The sequence below is a fragment of the Scyliorhinus torazame genome, chromosome 16 (assembly GCF_047496885.1).
Source record: "Scyliorhinus torazame isolate Kashiwa2021f chromosome 16, sScyTor2.1, whole genome shotgun sequence".
Classification (NCBI taxonomy): Eukaryota; Metazoa; Chordata; class Chondrichthyes; order Carcharhiniformes; family Scyliorhinidae; genus Scyliorhinus; species Scyliorhinus torazame.
In genome coordinates, this window is record NC_092722.1 from 142,605,799 (window position 1) to 142,632,780 (window position 26,982).

General features: G+C 45.5%; 1 long non-coding RNA gene across 2 annotated transcripts in view; it reads left to right on the forward strand.

The window, feature by feature from the left end:
• The window catches only part of LOC140393114 (uncharacterized), a 64,538-nt gene extending 37,959 nt beyond the window's left edge, over positions 1 to 26,579 (forward strand). For both annotated transcript variants that reach the window (XR_011935496.1, XR_011935495.1), the window contains 2 exons: positions 4,852 to 4,969; positions 22,021 to 26,579. This is a non-coding gene — a long non-coding RNA (uncharacterized lncRNA). The remainder of the gene's footprint in view (positions 1 to 4,851; positions 4,970 to 22,020) is intronic.
• Positions 26,580 to 26,982: the final 403 nt, after the last annotated feature.

Consider the following 26,982-nt stretch of genomic DNA (forward strand, 5'->3'; position numbering starts at 1 on the left):
GAGGTGAGGTCGTGCAATCGTATCACCTCCGGGTAATTCAAAAAGTAGTCCACGATCAGGACATAATCTCTACCCAGCGTGTGGAACAAGTTGATGCCCACCTTGGTCCATGGTGACGTGACCAACTCATGGGGCTGCAGGGTCTCACATGGTTGGGCCAGCTGGAAGCGCTGACAAGTGGGGCAGTTGAGCACTGTGTTGGCTATGTCCTCATTAATGCCGGGCCAGTATACTGCCTCTCGGGTACGTCGGCGGCACTTTTCCACGCTAAGTTGGCCCTCGTGTAGTTGTTCCAGGACAAGCTGGCGCATGCTATGTGGGATGACAATGCGGTCCAGTTTTAGAAGAACCCCGTCTACTACCGCCAGATCATCTCTGGCAACATAGAATTGAGGGCATTGGCCCTTGAGCCACCCGTCCGTCAGGTGGCGCATGACACGCTGTAGCAGGGGGTCAGCCGCCGTATCGCGGCGAATTTGGACGAGGCGTTCATCCGAGGCAGGTAGATGGGAGTCCGCGAATGCCACATGGACGTCAACCTGGCAGACAAATCCCGCTGGGTCACATGGAGTGTTGACTGCCCTGGAGAGAGCATCAGCAATGATGAGGTCCTTGCCTCGGGTCTATACCAGCTGGAAGTCGTATCGCCGGAGCTTGAGAAGAATACGCTGGAGGCGAGGCGTCATGTCGTTCACGTCTTTTCGTATTATGGTCGGTCTTGACGGTGAATTGAGGAAGTCCGTAGACATAATCGTGAAATTTAACAACACTGGTCAGAAGGCCCAGGCACTCCTTTTCTATCTGCGCGTAGTGCTGCCCCGTGGGGATCATCGCACGCGACGCATATGCAACGGGGGCCCATGATGAGGCCTCATCACGTTGAAAGAGTACTGCCCCAATGCCGGATTGACTGGCATCGGTCCAAATTTTGGTCTCCTTTGCTGGATCAAAGAAGGCTAAGACTGGGGCCATGGTCAGTTTTGCCTTGAGTTCCCTCCATTCGCGTTCGTGGGCGGTGAGCCATTGGAAGTCTGTCTTCTTCCTGACCAGGTTCCTGAGAGCCGTGGTATGAGAAGCGAGGTTAGGGATGAATTTCCCTAAAAAAATGACCATGCCCAGAAATCGGAGGACCGCCTTCTTGTCCTCTGGTGTTTTCATAGCTGTGATGGCAGCTACCTTGTCTGCGTCCGGCTGCAGGCCCAATTGGGAGATGTGGTCCCCGAGGAACTTAATTTCTGTCTGACCAAAAGAGCATTTGGCCCTGTTGAGGTGGAGGCCATGCTCATGTATACGTCTGAATACGCGCTGGAGGTGACTAACATGCTCCTGCGGGGTGGTGGACCAGATGATTATGTCATCGACATAGACGCGAACACCTTCATTACGTTCCATTATTTGTTCCATAATCCTATGGAACACTTCTGATGCAGAGATGATGCCAAACGGCATCCTGTTGTAACAATATCTTCCAAAGGGGATGTTAAATGTGCAGAGTTTCCTGCTGGATTCATCGAGCTGGATTTGTCCGAATCCTTTTGAGGCATTGAGTTTGGTAAAGAGCTTGGCGCGAGCCATCACACATGTGAGCTCTTCGCACTTGGGAATTGGATAGTGCTCTCTCATAATATTGCGATTGAGATCCTTGAGATCAATGCAAAGTCTCAATTCGCCGGAAGGCTTTTTTACACATACCATGGAACTGACCCAGTCGGTCGGTTCCGTGACTTTGGAAATCACTCCTTGGTCCTGGAGGTCCTGCAGCTGCTGCTTGAGGTGGTCCTTAAGGGGTGCTGGGACCCTGCGAGGTGCGTGCACCACAGGCGTGGCATTCGGTTTTAATAAAATCTTGTAGGTGTACGGGAGCGTGCCCATGCCCTCGAACACGTCGTGGTACTGGTTGATAATGGCGTCGAGCTGCACCCTGAAGTCAGTGTACTGAAAGGCAGATGTGTCAGCAGGAGAGAGAGAGTGAATTCCCTGAACTAGGTTCAACAACTTGCATGCCTGCGCGCCAAGCAGGGAGGCTTTCGAGGAGCCCACGATTTCAAAGGGAAGGATGGCTTTGCGTGACCTGTGTGTCACTTCAAGTTGGCATGAGCCACTGGTAGCAATGGCATTGCCCTTATAATCTAATGGCTGGCAGGCTGATGGCAGGATGGCTGGTTTGACACAAAGGCTTTGGAGGTCAGACCACGCAATGAGATTGGCGGAGGCACCAGTGTCCAGGCGGAATCATATTTGGGACCAGTTGACCGTAAGGGTGGCACACCACTCATCATCCGGATCAATGCTGTATACCGGTAGAGGCTGGATTTTTTGCTTCGGGGACACCCTGTTTTTTGTAATGATACCGACTCGAAAAGGCGCCTTCGGGTCCTCGGTGTCAATATCGGGTAGCAGGTCCGAATTGGGCTCGGTGACCGTGGGTTGAATGGCCCGGACATTTGTGCGAGGCTGGCTGGAGCGACGAGAGTTGGCAGGCTGAGCTGATCTGTATAAAGCAGCATAGTGGCCAAGTTTGCCACATCTCAGGCATCGTCGGGATTTGGCAGGACACTGCCGTTTTAAATGGGCGGAGCCACAGTTGCGCACGTTATAGTGTCAGTATGTTCGCTGCGCCACCGCGCATGCATGGTGCGGTTGTATGTGGTGCGCGCCTGCGCAGTACGTTCGTCAACATCGCCGTCCCCTCGTTCGGTGCGCACAAGCACGGGAGTCCGTGAAAAGCGCACAAAATGGCCGCCCTCATCCAGGCTGAGGCCCTGGAGTTGCTCAATTGCTTAGACCCGTTCTGCCTCGTGGGGACCTTGCCGTTTCAGCCGCTTGGATGTGGGAATACCGACTAGTGGCGTGTTCATGTAGCACGCAGATCTCAATGGCAATTACTAGGGTGAGCTGCTTTATCTTGAGGAGCTGCTGGCGTAGGGGGTCCGACTGAACACAGAAAATGATCTGGTTACGTATCATGGAGTTGGAGGTAGACCCATAATTACAGGACTGCGCAAGGATGCGGAGATGGGTGAGAAAGGACTGGAAAGGTTCATCCTTACCCTGCAAACGCTGTTGGAATACAAAGCACTCGAGACTTTCATTCACCTCGATGTCGCAGTGACTGTCAAACTTAAGGAGAACTGTCTTGAATTTTGATTTATCTTCACCATCAGCAAAGGTGAGAGAATTGAAAATGTGGATGGCATGGTCCCCGGCCGTGGATAGGAAGAGAGCGATCTTCCTGGTGTCTGAGGCAGCTTCCCGGTCTGTGGCTTCAAGGTAGAGCTGGAAGCGTTGTTTGAATATCTTCCAGTTGGCCCCCAGGTTACCAGTGATGCGGAGCGGCGGCGGCGGCGGGCGAATGCTGTCCATTTTTGCAGGATGGCTGTATGCTGGTGAAAGGCAGATCACTTGCAGGTAGGTCTAAGAAGTTCTAACATCCCTCAACTACTGGTACCATGATGTGTTTGGTGCTTTGGATCCGTGGAACACATACAGGCTACCAACACTTAAAATAGAGCAACACTATTTTATTAAGTTAGAAACTGTTGAACATACTTTCACTATGGGTTAACACGATGTTAGATTAAACTAAAGACCTATACCTATCCTAACCAGTCTATGCACTCAGCACATGGTGAAGATCTGTGCTGTAAACTGCAAGCTCTGTCCTTCTGAGAGGCTGCATTCCGAAAGAGCAGGAACTCTGATGTCCTCTGTCTATATAGTGAGTGTGCTCTAACTGGTGATTGGCTGTGGTGTTGTGTGTGTTGATTGGTCTTGCTGTGTGTCCATCAGTGTGTGTGTCTACACCATGATATACTGGTGTATATTATGACACTGGGTGAAGGGAGTGGCGCCGATGAGTCTGGATCTGTATCTGATACCTGAGTACAAGTCTTTTGTTCTGGGGAAATGGGCCATTAGAATGCAAATCGGCTGGGGGTTTCGATAATGTCTGGTTATCTAGTGGCAAATATACACTTAAGCTCTGAGTTTGTCTGGATCCTGCATTGGCCATATTTCCCGTGATTCTTTGTGGTGTTTGGCTGCAATGATATGGCACTCATGTGGGGTTCCTTCAAACTGTAAATTGTCTGCTAAAAATGTGTGGGTCTTTGTCCGTTTAACTGTGATGTCTCTTCCTTGCAGGAGCAGGGTCCAGTGAGCTACTCTGATCTGGCTAACTGAACCATCCTTTAACCTACCATCTAACAGTAGCTGCGTTGGGGTGTGCTCGTTTAAAATCATTACGGGGTTGAGGCCTGTGGTATATGCAAAGTATTGAACTGCCCAAAAAACTGTGAGCAAATGCCGTTCGCAGGCTGTAAATCCTTGCTCCACAGGATCCAAAACTCATGAGGCATAGGCTACGGGTCCTAAATGGTCATATCTTTCCTGTAGTAGTACTGCAGAGAGGGTTAAGTCGGTGGTCGCTACTTCTATGGCGTATGGAGAGTGTGGGTCTGGTACCTGCAAAGTGGGGGTCTGTGCCGAGGGTGCGTTTTAATGCATCAGTGGCGTCCGTGTGCTGTGGAAGCCATTCCCATGGGGCGTTCTTTTTAAGGCGCTCGGAAAGTGGGGCTGCCTTTGTGGCAAAACCATCTATATGGTTCCTACAATACCCAATTAATCCTAAAAATGACTGGAGTGCAGTGACATTGTGGGGCAAGGGCAATTTAACTATCGATTCAATCCATTTCTGTTCTATCTCTCTTTTTCCGTGTGTGAAAATGGTGCCTAAGTAAAAGACCTTTTCTTTTAGGATCTGGGCTTTTTTCAGGTTAACTTTACATCCAATTGATTATAGGAGACCTAATAATTCGGAAAGAAGCTTAACGTGCTCTTCCTTTGTATCAGTTTGTAGGAGCAAGTCGTCGACATACTGAATGAGGCATTTGGATCAGGAAAATTTGGATAGTCCGTTTGTCAATTGTCGGTGAAAAATGGAGGGGGAGATGTGGAAACCTTGCGGAAGGTATGTCCATGTATATTGCTGTCCTTGGAACATGAAGACAAATTTGTATTGGCAATTCTTATCTGAAGGAATGGACCAAAAGCCATTGCTAATGTCCAGTACCGTAAAATACTTAGCATGTGCTCCCTGCTTTAGCATTGTTTTGGGACTTGTGGCAACGGCGGGGGCTGCTAATGGGGTTACTTCATTGAGTTCTCTGTAATCTATGGTTAGTCTCCATGAACCGCCTGGTTTTCTTATGGGCCAAATTGGGGCATTGTTTGTTGAGGCTACGGGCTGAATTACACCTTGGTCTAGCAAACTTTGAATTACTTTTGCAATTTCTCCCTCAGCTTGCTGTGGGAAACCATATTGCTTCTGGGGCTTGGGATCGGGACCTGTTATGGTGACTGTTCCTGAAATTTTTCCACAATTGTGCTTGTACTGGGCGAAGGATGCTTTATGATTTCTTAGGACCTCTCTAATCGTCTTATCTCCCACTGAGCATATTCTGTAGTCTCCTACTGTGAGTGTGGCTCTTGCTGTTCTGGCCATTTTACAAACATACTTATTCACGGGGTCAAAGGAAAGGTTGTGTGAACTCGTGAAGTCGATTCCTAAATTGTGCTCTGCTGTTTGGGGAAAATCCACTAAAACAACGGGGTGCCTGGTATTAATGTTTCTGAGTTGAATATCTACAGGGGCCGTAATGTATCCCTGTTGTACATGTCCTGTAAATCCACTAAGAGTGATGGTGTCTGTGGGCCATTTGTTGTGCTGAAACATTGTGGAGGAGTTTAAAGTGGTGCGGGACCCTCCCGTGTCGCAAAGGAACTCTACTGGATGTCCCCGGACTGTGCCTGTGACTACTGGTCTGCCTGATTTGTCCCAGAGTGTGTCGCAGACACAGGTTGGGGAGTCCCACACCGTCAATCTGTGCTATTGGTCACGGCATGACCTGATCGGGTGCTAATGCTATGTATGGGCCTAACATTGTTCCTAGGTGGGGCGTTCGATTACTGGTTCTGTTGCTGGTTCGGGGGGGCATTGCATTTGTGGGCATAATGGCCCTGCTGTCCACAATTATAGCATCCTTGTGGTGCCTGTGCTCTGGGGTGCTGTCCTTCATTTCTACCCTCATTTACCCATGCGGGGTGCTGATGTATCCTGACTGGGTTCATAATTACTTCTGCCGTCTCCTGATCTGCCTTTCTAGGTAGGGATTGCTCCAAAGCTCTGGAGAATCTCTTTAAAACCCACACTTCATTCTGTGTGGCGTCTGTGGGTTCATAATTCACACAGGGCTTTTGACCTGCTTCTGTGGCGTGGCAGACTAAAGTGCGGGCCCATTTGGTTGTGTTGTCGTTATCTAAGTGTGAGCGGACTAAATCCCCAAAGACCGCTTTAAAGTGTATCCAAAGGCGTCCTGCGTATGCAGTCGGATGCTCTCCCTTCTTTTGTCTACAACGGTTTAGACCTTCTACGGGTTTTCTCTGTTGTAACCAATTACTTCTAAGATAGCTGCCTTCATCTCCTGGAGGCTCCCTCCTCCTACATTCTGTGGGTCTGATAATGCTGAGCTAATGGATGGGTCAAGGCTCATTACTATAAGCTTCACTTCTTTCGGTTCGTCCAGACCGTACATAACTGTCTGTTGTCTTACTCGCTCAAAGAAATGATGCTGGTCTGCTGTGGGTTGGAATGGTTTTATTTTGTCACATGCATCTCTCAATTGTGTGATGGATAAGGGGGTGGTGTACACAAAATCGGGTTCGTCGTCAATCAGTGACTTGTGCTGCGTGGTGACTGGATTCATGGGGTTGTGTGCTGCCTGTGCAGTCGGTGGTGTGGGTGCTTTCCTTTTCGGGGCCGGGGGGGCTCTATTCTGATTCTCAGTGCCTTCTACATATCTATAAGTTCCTGCCAATCGGAGCCATTTTCCTGGTCTAAATCCGGCCCAAAGGTGTCTCTGAATCCGTTGACTGCAACTTCTCTATTTGTCGTCTTCATTTGGCGTGATCTACTGAACTCTGTCTTTGTTCCGTTGTGGAACTATGGAGTGCTCGTAAAGCTGCCTTCAAATCTGCGCATTGTTCTACCTGTTGTTCCATCTCTTCTCTTACCAAAACTGTGCGTTGTGTATCTTGGTAGGCCTTATTGTATTGTGTCTGAAAGCTGCTTAGGTGAACTATACAAGATTGGTGTGCCCGTTTGACTTCAGCCATCTCCTTGTTTTTAGCTGCTCTCGGAGTTGCTCATTAACTTTCTTACATTCACTAACATTTCCCTCAATCTTCTCCTCTTTCTCTACAAGCTGTCTGCGGAGCGTCCTCATGACCCCCTCTGTGCCTTGCAATTGTGCCAGACAGGACACGATTGCCATCGGCTTACGAACTTTTCCTACATTCTTTTTATGTATCTCGGTTAGGTTGTCCCACCAGGTTTGTCCTAGACTACCTGGACCTGATTCTTCATTTGAACAAAACTCGGACCAAAGGGGCCATCCTTTCCCCTTCAAGTACTTTCTCAATTCCTCCTCCCATATGGGGCACTGCTCTGCTGTACTGGTTGCTGCGACCTCGGGTTCCTGTGGATTCATCAGGCGTTCCATTGCCTTTGCTGCCATTTCTACTAGTATCTCTTTTCCTACCGTAATCTCTGTTTCTCTACCATAAATTTGGGAGGGGGGAATAAGGCGGCGATTCGAACAGTGGGTATGGCCTAAGCTATTTTCCGGTTCACAATACTCCCGATAGTTTTACGCAACAAAATCTAACAAGTTTACCTTATATCCCTGTTAGTACGCATGCAAGTTAATACACACTTAACTTAATCCGAATCTTGGAGATTTGATCGATACGGGCCTTACACTTGTGGTTTCTTTCACTTTTCCCAGTTGGATTTCTAATTCAATGTTTGTGGGTTCTCTCGGAGCGACAAAATCACTTCTAGGTCGAATCCCACCAGAGTCGCCAATAATGTTGCCAATTCAGCTCGGAGACGTCAATAATGTTGCTCTGTTTAACTGGATACTGATAATTATTAATGATGATATTGCTTTTCAGAGTCGCCAGGTATCAAATGATACCGCCACAAGGTTTAGCCGGATATCGATCAAAGGCCCAACAACCAGTTAGTTAGTTCAAGTTCAATGATAGTTTATTTACACAAGAATTACTTTGACATGCAACATAAAACACTACAAGTTAAACTACACCTAACAACTACAATAACCTATACTCAAATTCAGGGCAACCGGCTCTGTGCAAGTGGTTAAGGCCTTTATCCTGATTACATGGCTGGTTTGAAGAAGTGGCTCCGTTTCTGCTGGGCTCATCCATCTGGTAGCGATCGCTGGTCTTGAACTTGCTTTTGGTCATGGTGCTGCAATTGGTTTTGGGCACAAGCCGGGGCCAAGAGAGTACCTTTCACTGCGCCCTAATCCCCAACACCTCAAATTGTTTTCCCTGGCTCTGTACTTGTTTACAAACTATTATATCTTTAACATATTGCAGTCCAGATAAAAGGCCATTGACTTGAACATGGGCTGAAATTGATCATGAAGGAGGGCGGCTAATTTAGGGGATGATTGAAGGGAAATTCAGATGATCCTGCATCCAGATGAGTCAGGGTGACCAATCTATAAGTGAAGGGACATTTTGGCACTCGAGTAGGGGGCAGGTTGGTGGTAGCATGGGAGTGAGGCATTAGGAGAGGGAGAGGCGCATGGCTCAAGTGCGACATTTGATGATTTGAGAATACGGGACAAACAATATCCCAAATGCAAACAACCTGGGACACAGGATGAATGCTTCATACGCAGGGCCATCCTGGGAATACTGGGGTGTTGGTCACCTTGGGATGAACCACTCCTCTGGACAGGGGTTATCATGCCTCCTCTCACTGCCTTTGTGAATGAACGATGCAGCCCTCACAACTGTGGGCCTTCCTTCCATCTACATTTTTAGCAGACCTTCACCATTTTTAGATACCATTGGTATTTGTCTTTCTGCTTCAGCGGCGTCTAATCTCCTGATGCGGCTGCCAGCCAGCCACTGCTGCAAGGCTCTCTCATTGGGCCTCCTGCCCAAGGATCCCCTGGCGAAAGCAGAGACAGCTCATTAGGAGCCTGCCTCATGTCACGCTGTGCCGGCAGACACTTGACCACAGGCAAGACTCAGGACCCACATGATCTCAATATTAGCTTCCCAATGGCTGGAGGAAAGTTCAATTATTCATAGAATCCATAGAATCCCTACCTGACCTGCCTAATGTTTCCAGCACTTTGTCTTTTTTTTCATTTCCAGCTTCTGTAGAATTTCGTTTTATTAAATATAGAATCCCTACAGTGCAGAAGGAGGCCATTCAGCCCATCGAGTCTGTACCGACCTTGCAAAGGAGCACCCTACGTAGGCCCACGCCCCCGCTCCACCTCATCCCCATAACGCCATCTAACGTTTTGGACACTAAGGGGCAATTTAACATGGCCAATCCACCTAATCTGTACATCTTTGGACTGTGGGAGGAAACCAGAGCACCCGGAGGAAACCCACGCAGACACAGAGAGAAAGTGCAAACTCCACAAAGTCACCCAAGGTTGGAATTGAACCCGGGACCCTGGTGCTGTGAGGCAGCAGTGCTCACCACTGTGCCACCGTGCCACTCTATATGTTTTATACATTTTTGTTTTCCATGCAGCATATGAAGACTCTCTCACATGTTTAACAATCTAATTTCGAGCAGCTGGAAGGGAACATTTTGACAATATTTTACAGGACATGCATCAAATGTAGATTCTATACTTGAGATTAATTGAGCTATCCTGGAAGTGATGTTAATTCAGAATTCCCCAATGTAAAAGTAAACAAAAAGAAGCATACATTAAGATTTATTGAGCAGATGAGTCATGCTTTCTTTCTGTCTGCAGACATCGTCACAAACAAAAATGTCAAATCTCAAGCAGACAATACAACCACCAACACAAGAACAATCCAAAAAAGCACCATTACTACAGAAACAAAGCAACATAATGAACATGCATCTCATCTTGTAAGTGCTGCCCACACACTAAAGGGAATCTCAGCAGTGATGGGGCGACTATGGAAGATTTTTTTCAAAAATTGCTTTGCAGTCCAGTAAATAAAAACTCTACTGCATTCCAGAGACACATACGTGGAAAACAAAGGATCGACTAATTAGTCAAATTGATTTGCTTTCATTGAGGTGGAGCTGCTGGATAAAGAGTACAGCATTATCTCAGGAGAGAGGATAAGGTGGCAGAGATATCCCAACAAGAGAGCTACAATTACTGCCAGATAATCAGAGTGGCATTGAGAGAACATTGGAGAAAACTTTGGCTGTCTTGCATTCTTTCTGAGATCAATTTGCTTAGAATTAAGGAGGCTGGGGCGGTACAGTGGCGCAGTGGTTAGTATTGCTACCTACGGAGCTGAGGACCTGGGTTCGATCCCGGCCCCAGGTCACTGTCCATGTGGAGTTTGCACATTCTTCCGTGTCTGCATGGGCTCCACAACCCAAAGATGTGCAGGTTAGGTGGATTGGCCACGCTAAATTACCCCTCAATTGGGAAAAAATAATTGAGTACTCTAAAATTATTTTTTTTAAAGAATTACGGAGGTTTTGACATTGTTGGATTTATATTATTAGCCATTAGATAACGGTAGGAGGTAAAAGCAGATTTAAAGGCAAATAGGAATAGACAAAGAGAAAGTATTTATGGCAGCTCTCAAAGTAGGAATCTCACCGAGTCTGAATGGGATAGAAAATCCTAGGTTGCAGTAATGGAAATTGATGAGCCTCTGGGAATCTTCAATCGTCCTTTGATGTAGGAATGGTGTCAGCAGATGAGATAATTGCAAATGTTGCACTCCTGTTCAAAAAAGGAGAGAGAAATAAACCCAGCAGCTGCAGGTCAATTTGGGCGCAGCAAGGTTCCACAAACATCAATGTAAAACAGCATTAATTATAATCCTTTTTCTCTTAATTGATGTCATTTGAGGGTAAATATTTGATCAGGAGTTCAGGGACACATCCATTTGCTTTTCTTCAAAATACTGCTGTGGAATCCTTCATCGAGAGGGCAGAGACCACCTTGGAACATTGCATCCAACAGTGCAGCACTCCCTCAGTACTGCACTTAAGTATGAGCCGATATTATGTCTCTGCAGTGGGGCTTGAACCCACAATATTTTGACTCTGAGGTAGGAGTGCTGGAACTGAGCCACAGCTTGCACACAAAAACCTGCAAACTGTTTGCAATGCCCTTCTGCAATAACCAGTCTTGCAGTAATGAAAAGGGTCACTGCTGTGGTTGACAGCACGTGTCCCAGCCGGGGAAACTACGGAGATGCCAGTCCGGGATCGAACAGCAGGATTTAAGCTTCTGCCATTCATTTCCATTTTGGCAAGCTACCGCCTACTTAATAAAGGAACTCATATTCCACCAAGTCCACGGGCAGATCTATTGACGATCTCCCGTGTACTTCATGGTCACCATAACATACCTCCCCCCTCAGGTCAGTTTCACCTTCAGCTGGGCAGTACGGTAGCACAAGTGGCTAGCATTGTGGCTTCACAGTGCCAGGGTCCCAGGTACGATTCCCCGCTGGGTCACTCTGTGCGGAGTCTGCATGTTCTCCCCATGTCTGTGGGTTTCCTCCAGGTGCTCCGGTTCCCTCCCACAGTCCAAAGATGTGCAGGTTAGGTGAATTGGCCATGCTAAATTGCTCTTAGTGTCCAAAAAGGTTAGGAGGGATTATTGCGTTACAGGGATAGGATGGAAGTGAGGGCTTAAGTGGGTCGGTGCAGATTTGATGGGCCGAAAGGCCTCCTTCTGCACTTTATGTTATATGTTCTACTCCCACAGCGAGGAGGTCTCTTCCACCTCTCTGTGATGAGTCTGAGGTCTGTCGAGGGTGGAACTAGATCTGGAGGTGTGGACTGAATTGGAGACCGTCGCTTCCGGAGGGAGCATCAAAGTGTTACTGATGCGGATGCCTCCTCGGTGTTTGCCACAGTCAGAACACCTGCTTCCAACTCTCAACCTGAATACCCGTAGTCAGAGGAGAAGGACACAGGGTTCTTTTCGGGCTGTTGCTCTGCACTAGCGGCGGGCACTTCTGTGGCCAGTAGTGAGGCTTTTATGGGGACAGACTTACTATTTCTGAGGTGGTCCAGGTGTTTCGTCAAGTCCTTACCCTGGACCTTCACTTTGTAGGACACTGGTCCTGTTATCTCAAATACGACTCCAGGGACCCAGTAGGAGCGATCTTTGAAGTTCCTCATGTAGACCAGATCACCCGTCTTAAGTATTCTTTTGGATCTCTCAGAGTCATAATTTCTTTTTTGGTTCTCTTGCTAGGTCTACATCCTCCCTGCCAAGTTTGGGAATAGGAGGCTTAGTCTCTTATTAAGCTGCCAGCCCATTAACAGTTCTGCTGGGGCGATTCCTGTTGTAGTATGAGGAGAGGTCCTCCAATTGAATAAAAACTGTGCTGGTTGCTTTTTCATGCTGATTTTAAAGGCCTGCACGACCCATTCTGCTGCCACATTTGATGATGGGTGATAAAGTGCTGTTCAAAGCATGATGCTTTGGAATTCTGATGAAGGTAGTAACATTATCAGAAACTAGGGCTTCCAGTATGCCATGCATGCAAAACTTCTGTTGTAATTTCTTGATCATAGCGTGGGAGGTTGTGGAGCTCATGCGGTGTATCTCCAACCATTTGTTGGAGTGTGCGTCTACCAGGATCAAAAGCATGGAGACCATAAAAGGCCTGGCAATGTTCACGTGCACACTGGCCCATGAGTGTAGGGATGACGAAGGAGGGAGTTTATGATATGATTCTCCTGGCATGAATCACACTGCTTCACCAACTCCGTGATGTCTGAGTCAAGATCGCTCCACCATATGGAGCTCCATACAAGCATTTTCTTTTTAGCGATCCCAGAATGGCCATTAAAGTTGGGCATCACCCTGGTTAGGAGACAATTACCAGAGACTCCCAAAGAATGATTACATTCTTGACACTGAGTTCACCTTCCTTGTTCAGATAAAGGTTCATATTGTCTGAGGATTGTCCTCAGACTTCACCATTCAGGATTCTATGGTTCAATTTTAACATTGTTGGTTCCTATTGCGCCCAGGTCTTGACCTGCTTTGCAGACGCTGCTAATGCCTCTCAATAATTTAGGGTCATCGTGACCGCTTCCAACACTGGCAAGGGATTCAAGCTTGTGGGCAGCGAGAAGCAACTCAAGGCATCAGCTTTAGATATTTTTATTCCAGGGCAGTGGTCTAAAAGAGCTATTCATAAGCTGCAAGTAACAAGGCCCAACGCTGTATCTAGGCGGAAGCAATAGCCTTAAAAATTCCCAATAAGGGCGTGTAGTCATTCACTATTATGAAATGCCTGCCATAGGCATACTGGTGAGATTTTCTTACACCAAAAACTGACCGCCAAGCCTGCCTTCTCGATTTGAGAGTACCTCCCCTCAGCATACAAGAGAGTTCTGGATGTGGTGGCGTTGGGCCTTTCTGTCGTGTCTTTCTAGAGTGTGAAAGTACCGCCCAACCCCAGATGGGGAAGCAGGATGAATCCCTTTTTGGGGTTCAAAATGGGTCAATACATTGGATGACAGCAGCTGTCATTTTACTTTCTTGAAGGCCTCCACCTGCGGTTCCTCCCAAGACCATTTTTGGTACTTTCACAATAGTGTGTATCGAGGAGGCCAACTTTGAAATAAACTTCCCATAATAATTGACTAATCCCAGGAAAGATTTCAATTCTGTGGTGTTTCTTGGAATTGGTGCTGACCTCATCTTGCCCTCCAGTGGATCTAGTCCTTTTTTATTCAACTGATAGCCCAAATAGATCACTTAGGAAACACAATTTTTTACTTTTTAGATGTATCCCAGCTTTCAAAACTTGCCACAAGATCTTTTCTGGGTTTGCCAGGTGCTCTTGTTCTGAAGTCCCCTTGACCAGAACGTCATCCAAGTCCACCGCCACTTTATGTAACCCTTGGAATTTGTTTTCCATGATCCGTTGAAAAATGGTGACACTGATGAGACCCCAAAGGGCATGTGAGTATACTCATACAGGCCCTTGTGCGTGTTGATCGTAATGTTGTGGGCAGGCTTATTTCGTTTGAGTTGAAGATAAGTGTGGCTCATATCTAATTTAGTGAACCTTTGGCCACCTGATAGCTTGGCATATGGGTCATTGATTGGCCATAAACTTTTAGTCCCCGCAAAGGTGGGCCAATTTGTCTGGCTTGAGGACAGAGACGACGGGCATTGCACGGATCTTATTATATCTCAACTTTCCAGGTTCCCTAGCTCGGCCACCACCTTCTCCAACAGGGACTATGGAACCAGTCTTGCTCTAAAATATTTAGGGCAATAGGAGCATCAGGGCCGATTTGCTCTGGCTTCTTTTATTTTTCCAAGGCACTCTTGGAAGACTTCAGGGTATTTGCTGATGACTTTGTACAGTCCTTCCACACACAGCCTGAAAATCTCTAGCAGTTCAGCCTGATCCGCTGGAGCCCTGTCCTCGCACGACAATGAGTGGAAGCCAGGCTGGTCGCTCCTTGTAGGTATTTGGGGTCATTATGGTAGCCTTAATCTGCAATGGTTCCCAGTGTAGGTGGTTAGTTTGTCTCTAGTATCTTCGAAACACAAGGGTTCAATACCATTTTCGATGTGATCAAATGTCTGCTCCCCAATGACAGAGATGGCAGCCTCCGTGTCCACCTCCATTTCCAATGGGTGATCATTGACTAGCAGTTCTATCATTATTGGGGCGACCTTAGTTATGGTGATACGGTTTAGTTGCAATGTCTCTGCTTCTGCGAGTGGGTATACCTGCACTGTATGAACCTGAGCTGGCCCTGACTCTTCCCTGACTCGCATGCGTATTGCGTATTGCCTATTTCTGTAGCTTTGCCTTTCTGGAGCTGGTTCCCTGGCATCCTTAGGGCTGTCACAATATTTCCTTGACTGCTGGGGGGTACAGTCTAAGGTCTGATTTGCTAATAAACTATTTGGACGGATGCCTTCAGTTGAGAAATGGTCACCTTTTACATGAAGCACTTCCCCCTAATTGGAGGACATTGCTGTCTGGTGTCCCTTGTAGCTCCTGAGCCCCTTTTCTGTGTTCTTCAGGTATAGGGCTATCTCAATGGCTTATCCTTGATCCAGACTGGGCTCTGCCAGTAACCTTTTTTGAGGTGTCATATTGTTTATTCCGCACACCTGTCTCGCAACATCTTGGTCAGGGATGGGCCGATTTCACAATGTTCCACCAGTTTCTGCAATCTGATCAAAGATTCAGTGATAGATTCCCCCGTGGTTCTCCTGGCAGCATTCAAGCGGTATCGCTGGAGGTTGATAGGGCTTTGGGTCAAAGTGATTTTACACCAGGTCAACGAACTTGCCAAAAGTTTGAGTCAAGAGCATCTGGGTAAGTCAGGCTTTTTAATCATGCTAAATGTCGGGGCTTTGTATGCTGTCAGCAGAATCACTTTCTGCTTCTCATCTCCCACAGTGATATTAGCCTGGAAGAAGTAACGCATGTGCTCTGCATATTGGGCCTAGTCTTCTCCATTAACGTCATAGGGTTCGAGTTTACCGAAGAGAGGCATTTTGTTTCTTACTGAAGTAGCCTCTCTTTTTCGACCCTGTAAGTTTCTCAGAAAACTTGTTTTTACTCCTCGTCGGCAATGTAATAACTTCGCCAATGCTAGTCTTTTAATAGAAAGCCCCTTTTACTGCTGTAATGAAAAGGGCCGCTGCTGCGGCTTACAATGTGTCCAAACCCAGGAACCCATGGAGATGCCAGTCCATGTTAGAACAGTGGGTTTTAAGCTCCTGGCTCACATTTCCCATTGGGCAAGCTACCACCCACTCAATAGAGAAATTCTTTTGCACAAAGCCCACATGGAGATCTAGTGCCGATCGCCTGTGTCCTTCGTGGCCACCATAATACCTTCAATTGTCAGAATTGTATTTCTTTTTTGTGACTCATGTGAATCAGAGATGTTTACATGTTAATTATTTTATGCTTAGCATGATATATTATGTAGATGTTCAGTGAAGAACCAACTTGTATTCTTGTTTACAAATACAGATTCCAGGGATAAAAATAAATGTAAGCTGTAAAAGTGCAGAAACAAGTGCCTTCCTGCGTCTAACCCCCACTGAGAACATTTGAATATCTTCATAATGAATGGTGCTAAACACTTCTACTTAAATGTACTAGACACTTCCTACTTAAAAGTTAGGGAAAATACAGCTCCAGAAATTTAAATACAGAAGGGTAAAACAGAAAGAATATATATATGGAATGAAAACCATAAGCGTTAAAAAAGAAATTCTACCACAATCCACAAATCCAATGTGGAATGGCAATTAAGGCTGCCGATTTAAGTAATACTAGCCAAAATAACAGGGCCCTCAAATTAGGAGGGGAATGAGCACTTTGCTCATCATTCTGGTTTGATTCAAAGCAGGAACATCTCCAAAGTGGGAAAAATATCAACGCATGTCGAGGTTGGAAGTGCCAGTGTCAAATGTCCTAGCATCTATCCGGCAATGTGGAAAATTGCCCAGATATGGCCTGTATACAAAAAGCAGGACAAAATCCAACCCAGCCTGTCAGTCTACCCTTAATCATCAGTAAAAATTAGTTAAGGGATTAAGGGTTATGGTGTTCGGGCCGGAAAGTGGAGCTGAGTCCACAAAAGATCAGCCATTATCTCATTGAATGGTGGAGCAGGCTCGAGGGGCCAGATGGCCTACTCCTGCTCCTAGTTCTTATGTTCTTATGTAAAGTGAAGGAAGGGGTCATCAACAGTGCTATCAGGTGGCAGTTACTTAGCAATAATCTGCTCCATAACGCTCAGATTGGGTTCGGCCAGTGTCATTCAGCTCCGGACCTCATTACAACCTTGATTCAAATATGGACAAAAGAGCTGAACTCCAGATGCGAGATGGGAGTGACTGCCCTTGACATCAAGGCAGCATTTGATCACGTATGGAGCCTTAGCAAAATTGGAATCAATAGGAATCAGGGGGAAACTCTCCACTTGATGGAATCATACCCAGTACAAAGGAAGATGATTGTAGTTATTGGAGGTCAGTCACCTTAGTCCCAGGACATCACTGTAGGAGTTCCTCAGGGTAGTGTCCTAGGCCCAATCATCTTTAGCTGCTTCAACAAGGACCTTCCTTCCAACATAAGTCAAATGTGGGGATGTTCACTGATGAATTCACAATGTTCAGCACCATTTGCGACTGCTCAGACACTGAACCATAGAACCATAGAACCATAGAATTTCTACAGTGCAGAAGAAGGCCACTCAACCCATCAAGTCTGCACTGACCACGTGAAAGAGCGCCCTACCCAGGCCCACTCCTCTGCCCTACCCCCGCAACCTGTAACCCCACCTAACCTGCACATCCCTGGACTCTAAGTGGCAGCTTTAGCTTGGTCAATCCACCTAACCTGCACATCTTTGGACTGCATTTGGAGCAGTCCATGAGCAAATGCAGCAAGAGCTAGACAATATCCAGGCTTGGGCTAACAAGTGGCAAGTTACATTTGTGCCACACAAGTGCCAGGCAATGCCTTGACATTCAATGGCATGACCATCACTGAATCCTCCACTATCATTATCCTAGGGGTTACCATTGACCAGAAACTAAACTGGACTAGCCATATTAATACTGTGGTTACAAGAGCAGGTCAGAGGTGAGGAATCCTACTGCAAGTAACTCACCTCCTGACTCCTCAAGGCCTGTCCACCGCCTAAAAGGGCACAAGTCAGGAGTGTGATGGAATACTCCCCACTTTCCTGGATGAGTGGAGCTCTAACAACATTCAAGAAGCTTCTCGCCATCAAGGACAAAGCAGCCACTTGATTGACACCATTTCCGCATTCACTCCCTCCATCATCGACGCACAGTAGCAGCAGTGTGTATCATCTGCAAGATATACTGCAGGAGCTCACCAATGTTCCGTAGGCATTCAAAACCTACAACATAGACCATCTCGAAGGGGAAAGGCAGCAGATACCATGGAACATCACCATCTGAAAGTTCTCCTCCAAGTCACTCACCATTCTGACTTGGAAATATATCACCACAACCTTTTTAAGAGCACTTGGGGATAGGCAACAAATCCTGACCTCGCCAAAAAGGCCCACATCCTGGAAAAATTCATTAAAAAAATCTTGAGCTAGATGCAGAAGGACCTCGAGTTTCGTGAAAGTATATAGAATCATGTTTTTTTAATAGAATGATGCCATCAAGCATAAAGCTTTGGTTAATTAAGGCATTCCTTTTTGACAGCTTTGGGAAACAGACAACACTGAAGTTAACTTCAAAATTCTTGGCAAGTTGAAGAAAATCTGTGAATTTAATAAATTATGCACAAAGTGTAAGCACTAATGAAAATCTTACAAATGTGTAAGCACACTTGCCTGATGTCAAAAGACAAAAATTAACTAAGCATTCTTGTGGACGGCACGGTAATACAGTGGTTAACACTGTCGCTTCACAGCGCCAGGGACCCGGGCTTGATTCACGACTTGGTTACTGCCTGTGCGGAGTCTGCACATTCTCCCCGTGTCTATGTGGGTTTCCTCCGGGTGCTCCGGTTTCTTCCCACAAGTCTCGAAAGACCTGCTGTTAGGTGATTTGGACTTTCCGAATTCTCCCTCAGTGTACCCGAACAGGCGACGGAATGTGGTGACTCGGGGCTTTTCACAGTAACTTCATTGCAGTGTAATGTAAGCCTACTTGTGACACTAATAAAAGATTATTATTATTAATGTTAAGGGGTGAGGCTATAATATATGGCAATGATGTCCAGGTTGTTCCTTCCCCACACCCCATGCCATCCACCACCAGTAGAATGGTTGTAAATAATTCAGAAATTCCCTGTACCAGAAAGTAAAAGGCAGAGATAGACTCGTTTAATGATGAATGGCATTATGTTGTTAAGAGGATTAAGGGATGAATTGATCAAAATATTCAGGCTATTAGGGAAAATAGCTGGGAAGTCCATGACTTAACGACCTTTTGGAAATAAAGTACTGCATGTAAAGCGTACCAGCAGTTTGGAACGTGCTTTCACAACTGGTCATTGACCCATTGTTAATTTTAAATCAGATTGATAAATCTTTGTGAGCCAAACCTTTTAAGGAATATGGAGCAAATCCTTGTACACAGAGATAGATCATAGATTAGCCATGATCTCAATGAATAACATGCTTAAAAAGCTAAATGGCCTACTCCTGTCCTTAAATCCCATGCTTACTTTTCATATATTCCCATATGCCAAGCTGCAATTTAATGGAATAGAATCAATGGCAGAAGTTACAATAACAATACTTTTTCATTTTGAGATGATTGAGATATCAAGCAGCTGTGCACAAATTAATTGGAACCACAAATGATCCAAAATGAACATTTGGTATTTTATGTTCAACACTTGAATTTGCCCCATATGCACATCAGGGGCATCATTCTCCGACCCCCCGCCGGGTTGGAGAATCGCCGGGGGCTGGCGTGAATCCCGTCCCCACTGGTTGCCGAAGTCTCCGGCACTGGATATTCGGCGGGGGCGGGAATCGCGCCGCGCCGGTTGGCAGGCCCCCCCGCTCGATTCTCCGGCCCGGATGGGCCGAAGTCCCACCGATAAATTGCCTGTCCCGCCGGCGTGGATTAAACCACCTTTTGAACGGCGGGACAAGGCGGCGTGGGTGGGCTCCGGAGTCCTGGGGGGGGCGCGGGGCGATCTGGCCCCGGGGGGTGCCCCCACGGTGGCCTGGCCCGCGATCGGGGCCCACCAATCCACGGGCGGGCCTGTGCCGCGGGGGCACTCTTTCCCTTCCGCCTCCGCCACGGTCTCCACCATGGCGGAGGCGGAAGAGACTCCCTCCACTGTGCATGCGTGGGAAACTGTGAGCCGCCGCTGACGCTCCCGCGCATGCGCCGCCCGGGGATGTCATTTCCGCGCCAGCTGGCGGGGCAACAAAGGCCGTTTCCGCCAGCTGGCGGGGCGGAAATTCCTCCGGCGTCGGCCTAGCCCCTCAATGTTGGGGCTAGGCCCCCAAAGATGCGGAGCATCCCGCACCTTTGGGGCGGCGCGATGCCCGTCTGATTGGCGCCGTTTTGGGCACCAGTCGGCGGACATCGCGCCGTTTCGGGAGAAATTCGCCCCAGATGTCCATGCAAAAAACTGAAAAAAGAACAATGCATTTTCAGAGTAGCAAAATGACTCAATACGCATGCTTTTCTATTGCCATAATATTCCCATCACTAGACTAGCAATAAACATGGGTCTCTCTAAAATGCACACCAGATGGGGTGGTGGATGCAGATCCAACAGTGACCTTCAAAAGTAATTATCGTAAATAAATCTTTGAATGAGAAGGAACTGCCAGGATACAGCAAAGAGCAGGGGAGTGGGACTAATTGGATTGCTCTTTGAAAGAGCTGGCACAGACAAAAATGGATTGAGTGGTCTCCTGCCATGATTCTATCTGATCACAGGATGAGAAACCCATTCCCTATCTAGACCCTTAATTTAGTGAGGAGTTCCCCACCTGTTCTTATTTCTTAATGTCGTATGGATTGAGAATTGGTTACCAAATAGGAAACAGAGAGAAGGAATAAGTGGGTCTTTTTTGGAATGAAAGGCAGTGACTAGTGGAATATGGTGCCCCAGCTATTCACATTCTATATTAATGATTTGGGTGAGGCAATCAAATGTAATATTTCCAAATTTGCCGATGACACAAAACCAAGTGGAATTGTGTATGGCCAGGAGTAAATAAAGAGGCTTTGTGGTGATTTTGACAAGTTGAGTGAATAGAAAAATACATGGCAGATGCAGTATAATGTGGATAAGTCTGAATTTATCCATTTCGGTAGGAGAAACAAAATGAAGTTGATGTTTAAATAGTGCTAGATTGGGAAATGGTGATGGACAAAGGGACCTGGGTATCCTTGCATAGCAATCACTGAAAGCAAGCATGCAGGTGCAGTAAACATTTAGGAAGGCAAATGGTATATTGGCCATCATTGCAAGAGGACTTGCGTACAGGAGAAATATGTCTTACTGAAGCTGTATAGGCCCTTGGTGAGACCACACCTGGAACAGTGTGTGCAGTTTTGGTCCCCTTACCCAGTAAAACAGAGACTTGCCTTAGAGGGAGTGCAACAAAGGTTCACCAGACTGATTCCTGGGATGACAAGATTGCTGCATGAGGACATATAGGGTCAACGAGGCTTGTATCCACTGAAGTTTAGATGGATGAGAGAGGATCTCATTGAAATATATGAAATTCTGATAGGGCTAGATAGACTGGGTGCAGGGATGATCCCTCCTGGCGAGGGTGAGGGGTTGTGTGTTTAGAACAAAAGGTCAGGGTCTCCTGACACAGGGTAGACCATTCAGGACTGAGATGAGGAGAAGTTTCTTTACTCGGAGGGCGATGGACCTGTGAAATCCTATACCATATATGGCTGTATTATTATTATTTCGATTTCTAGACCCGTAAAAGCGTCAAGAGGTATGGGGAGGGAAAGGAAGTATCACATTGAGATTGATGATCACATTGAATGACAGAGCAGGCCCAATGGGCCGAATGGCATGCTCCTGTTCCTAATTTCTATGTCTCTATGTTTCTATGAAATTGGGAGTAAGAATGAGAATATAGATTTCTTCAGAAAAGTAAAGGATCAATAATAAACATTTGTGTCAGTTGATTTAGAAGTTGAAGGTTTTAAAACTGAGTTCAAACTTGATACATAGTTAGTCTGTGTGAAAGTGAGCTGATGCCCACACTTACTCTCATCATTGTTAGGTGACTTGGACATTCTGAATTCTCCCTCGGTGTACCCGAATAGGCGCCGGAGTGTGGCGACTAGGGGATTTTCACAGTAACTTCATTGCACTGTTAATGTAAACCTACTTGTGACACTAATAAATATTATTATCAGCAAATTATTCTTCCACTAAAGTTGTCTTTCATTGCAGAAGCAGAGGCCAAAACTACAGAGCTTCTACATCTGGTGAGTCCCAGAAAGGGATTTTCGGTCCTGGAGATTAATTCCATTGTTGACGATGTTATAGTTTTGCCTTCTTATGCTGACACCATCACCCCATTGTCTACAAGGAGCAGCCTCATGCTGAAGCAAGTGTGGCAATGTTACCACTATCTACAGAAAGTGAAAGTCATTCCCTACGTATCGTGGGGAAGCTGCATATTTTCCATGTCACATAACGTCCACAAGGTTTTCTTTGTTATTCTTGTCCTCTTCCAGAGTAATTTAAATCTCCGATTAAATATCTTTTTGTCCTCAAGCAATGAGAATGATATAGCTGTACAGTTCTTCATCCAACTGGAAAATATTTCACCTGCTTGGGCCTTTCTCTGGCATGCTGAGAGGGTTGTCATGTGTCTAGAGAGAATGTTAGTTTTTCTCTTCTTGTTCAAGAGAATGCAATTGACAATGTCTTCCCTCTCTTGAATCGGTCTTTCATTGAAAATGTTTCACGGCTGTTACAGTTTAGTTGCTATGGTGGCACAGAGTTTAACACTGCTGCCTCACAGCGTCAGGGACCTGGGTTTGATTCTGACCTTGGGTGACTGTGTGGAGTTTGCATGTTCTCCCCATGTCTGCGTGGGTGCTCCGGTTTCCTCCCACAGTTCAAAGATGTGTAGGTTAGGTGGTTTGGCCATGCTAAATTGTCCTTTAGTGTTCAAAGGTTAGGTGAGGTTACGGAGATAGGGCTGGGCAGATGGCCTAGGTAGGTTCTCTTTTGGAGGGTCGGTGCAAACTCGATGGGCCGATTGGTCTCCTTCTGCACCGTAGGAACTCTATGATACATATCACAGCCAATCACCAGCTGTCATGTAAAGTTGCTACCCGACTCCGCTGATGTGTTTGGCTTCTTGGGAAAAGATGGGCGACCGCATATGTCTGCAATATCCTCCCAGAGAGCAGAGAACACTGTGGGAGATTGAAACCTTTATGTTAGTGACTTGAGGTTAGGATGGGTGGGTAGAGGTTGGCGCAAATCTGTAACTATTCAGGAGAGTTACAGAAGTTCAAAAATGAAATGTGAATAGCTTAAGGAAATAATTTTAAGATTGTTATTTAAAAAGTTGAGATTGTTCTTGTTTCTTTAACAAACCTACTGGAGTTTCACTTGAGTCATTTAAAATCATAGAATAAAATCCCAACAGTTCAGAGGGAGGCCATTCAACCCATCGAGTCTGCACCGATCCTTTTGAATGAACTACCCATTTATACTCCGCCTGCCATGCCACCCTCTCTCCGTAATCCCATTGCCTAACCTGCACAGGGGAAATTTAGCATGGCCAATCTACCTAACCGTACATCTTTGGACTGTGGGAGGAAACCGGAGCACCCGGAGGAAATCCACACAGAAACGGGTAGAACATACAAACTCCACACAGACAATGACCCAAGTGGGAATTGAACCCGGGTCCCTGGCACTGTGAGGCAGCCATACCACTGTGCTGCCACAATGGGAAAACCTCCCAATCCTGGTCACACGTTACCAAAAGAGAGAACCAAATACTATTCAAAATGGAAACCAAATCACTAGCCTGCAAAAGCAGTGTAAATAGATAATTTCATGGCATAGATATGGCTTTTTTTTAAAGTCCATGCATAGGATGTGGGCATCACTTGCTAGGCCAACATTTATTGCACATCGCAAATTACCCTTGAGAAGGGGGTGGTGAGCTGCTTTCTTGAATTGGTGCAGAGGGATAACTGCAAATATTAAAGGTAAAATAAAATTGCCCTTGTCGCTCCTGCAAAAAATGTTTTTGGTCCAGGTCATGAAAAATAAGCTCTTCATTCCGCCTTCTTATTTCTTTCTCATATTCCTTCTACCTCCAGTAGCTATGGGGTGGAACTAATGTGACAGAACTCAACTACATTTAATCAGAATTTATCTAAACAATAATTCAAGATAATATATAAGGCAATTTTTAGGGTGTCTAGGCTTGTACATTGAAAATACCTATTTCAATCAATTAATACATGTTGCAGTTGAAATTGTTGAAGAAATTATATGTCAGCACTTCAAGTTTTCGCCAAAGTTCCTTTAATTAAACACAAAGTTCATGGGGGATTAGAGAGACCACAGTCATTCCAAATGCTCCCGCTTTACAGAGTAAAGGCAGGCTATTTATATGATACAGTAAGCAATATCTAGGACAGAAGGCATTCTTTAGATTAGCAAAAAGACAGAAAACCGAGCAGGCCGGAGTTAGACTTTAATAACAGGCCTTGGGTTCCTTGCCTAAGAAAAACAATAATTGTATGCTGTCAGCAAAACAATGTGCAGCTGTATGCTTGTTTACATTGTATGACTTCTGACTGTTTCACGCAGAACTTCTTGACTGAAATAAGGCTAAATATCCTTCATGCTTTGCCAAGTGCCTATTTCCATGAAATATAGTCAAGCAACTGGTTAAAATGAATACAGCGTATTAAGGCAGCTAATCCACCAACTAAAGTCCCTTCTACAGAAATACAAATTAATCAGTTAACAGTGTAAATAGAGACAAAGGGGTATAATTTGGTGACACTCACTGAGGCATGGTTACAAGGAGACCAGGTCTGGGAGTTGAATATCCAAGGGTACTCAGTGTTTTGGATAAACAGAAAGTGTTTTGGATAAACAGAAAGCAAAAAGAAGCGGTGTAACTCTGATAGTAAAGGAAGGGATCAGTACTGCAGTAAGAAATTATATTAGCACTAGAGATCAAGACGTAGAATCAGTCTGGGTAGAAATAAGAAATAGCAAGGGAAAGATGTCCCTGGTGGGAATAATCTATAGGTCCCCGTAATAGTAGTTCCAGAGTAGGACACAGTGTCGACCAGAAAATACTGCGGGGTGTAAGAAAGGAACAGCCATAATCATGGGTGATTTTAATGTGCAGATAGACTGGATTAATCAAATTGGCAAGGGAGCCTCGAAGGAGAGTTCATAGAATGTATTAGAAATTCTTTCTTGGAACAATATGTTGTTGAACCAACCAGGGAGCAGGCTATTTTGGATTTAATATTGTGTTATGAAATGGGATTAATTCATAATCTTGTAGCAAAGCATCCTCTAGGGAAGATTGATCATTGCATGCTTGAATTTCAAATTCAGTTTGAGGGCTAAACTTGAGTCCCACACTAGTGTTCTAGTATACCAAGGTAATTATACGGGCGTGAGGACAGTTTTAGCCCTATAGACTGGTCAGGAAGACTAAAAGGCAGGACAGTTGATGAACAGTGGCAGACATTTAAGGAGATCTTCTATTCCTTCCAACTAAAATATATTACAGAGTCGAAGAAAGATTATAAGTGGGGGAAATGCATCTGCGGGTTAAGTAAGAAGGTTAAAGATAACATAAAGGCAAAAACTAAGGCATACCACATTGCAAAGTGAAGTGGCAGGCTGGAGGAATGGAAAACATTTAAAGACCAAAAAAGGATGACGAAAAAACTAATAAAAAGAGCAAAAGTAAATTCTGAAAGAAACCTAGTGCAAATTGTAGAAATGAAAAGGAAAAAATTCTATGAGCATATAAAAAGGAAGAGGGTAGCTAAAGTCAATATTGGTCCCTTAGAGGATGAGACTGGGGAGTTAATAATGGGGAACACAGAAACGGCAGAAGCACTAAATCAATATTTTGCCTCGGTTTTCATGGTGGACGGCACCAAAACCATCCTAATAGTAACAGGTAATGCAGAGGAGGCTGTTGTCAAGTGGATAATGGGGTCCTGTGTATCTGGACTTCAAGAAGGCATTTGATAAGGTGCCGCCCAAACGGTTAATATACAAGGTAAGATTCCACAGGGTTGGGGATAATATATTAGCTTGGTGATAGAAATTGATTTTTCTAATCAGCTATAACCATGAGAGTAAGGGGAGATGATAGGGGTTTAATTGAGAACTCATTAAGAATAATTAACTATAATCATATTAGGCATTACTTCAGTACAACAAATAGCTGGGAACCCACTAAGGGTTAATCCAGGTAACACTTTTTCAGTGTTAGTCAGTCTAGAGGTATAATTTCTCAGCAAAAACTGTGTTTTTCTAATTAATGATAGATGCAGGTGTTTGGGAAAGTCGCACCAAGATATTTAAATACATATATCTCTTAAAATTGATAAACAGACAGTTTGGCCGAATTGAGTGAATTATAAATTAGTTAAAGCCAATCAGAAGTAAAAAGAAGGCCAGACCTTAAGATAATAATCTCCTTAAGAATCACTTACCGGATAGAAAAATTCATTCCGGAATCACACTATTTTTCTGAAACCTATGTCTTTGCTGCTTGCTTTTGCTAATTGCCATCTTTCTTTTGTTTAAATCACTTAGTTATGTTATTCTGTATATTATGATTTGAAGAATTACCATGATCTGTATTTTAAAACTCAACTACTGTATTCGCTCAAGACAACCAATCTGACTATCTTGCTAAAGGGCTAGTCGGAACTTCCGAAATATTGTATCGAAAATAAAGTTACCAGTGGGCACAATTGACAAATAAAGTTCCAGTGGACTTTGCCAAAAAGCACAGGCTTGACCTCTGTTATTTGGGAACTGAGAAGGGATAACGGATATCCAGGGTTCCGAATAGACACAGAGATCCTTCACTTGGATAGAAGTGTAGCCATCTGGGATGGCCACTTTCAGCATATGAAATGGAAACTCGCAGAGCATACAAGGAAAATGGACAATGCAAAGTAAACAAGCAGGCACAGAGCCTGAATGTGTATTTGGGAGGACAGACTGCAGACGGAACCGAAACTCTTGGCCAATTTGTACATTGATGGCCCATCTCCGAGAAACAAAGAACTAGTGCTCAGGTAGCCGATACTGTACCAGATATTCTGGCGCCACTACTCCAGCAAGAAGACACAAACAAAGCAAGGCCAACGGCCACTTAGGACACGC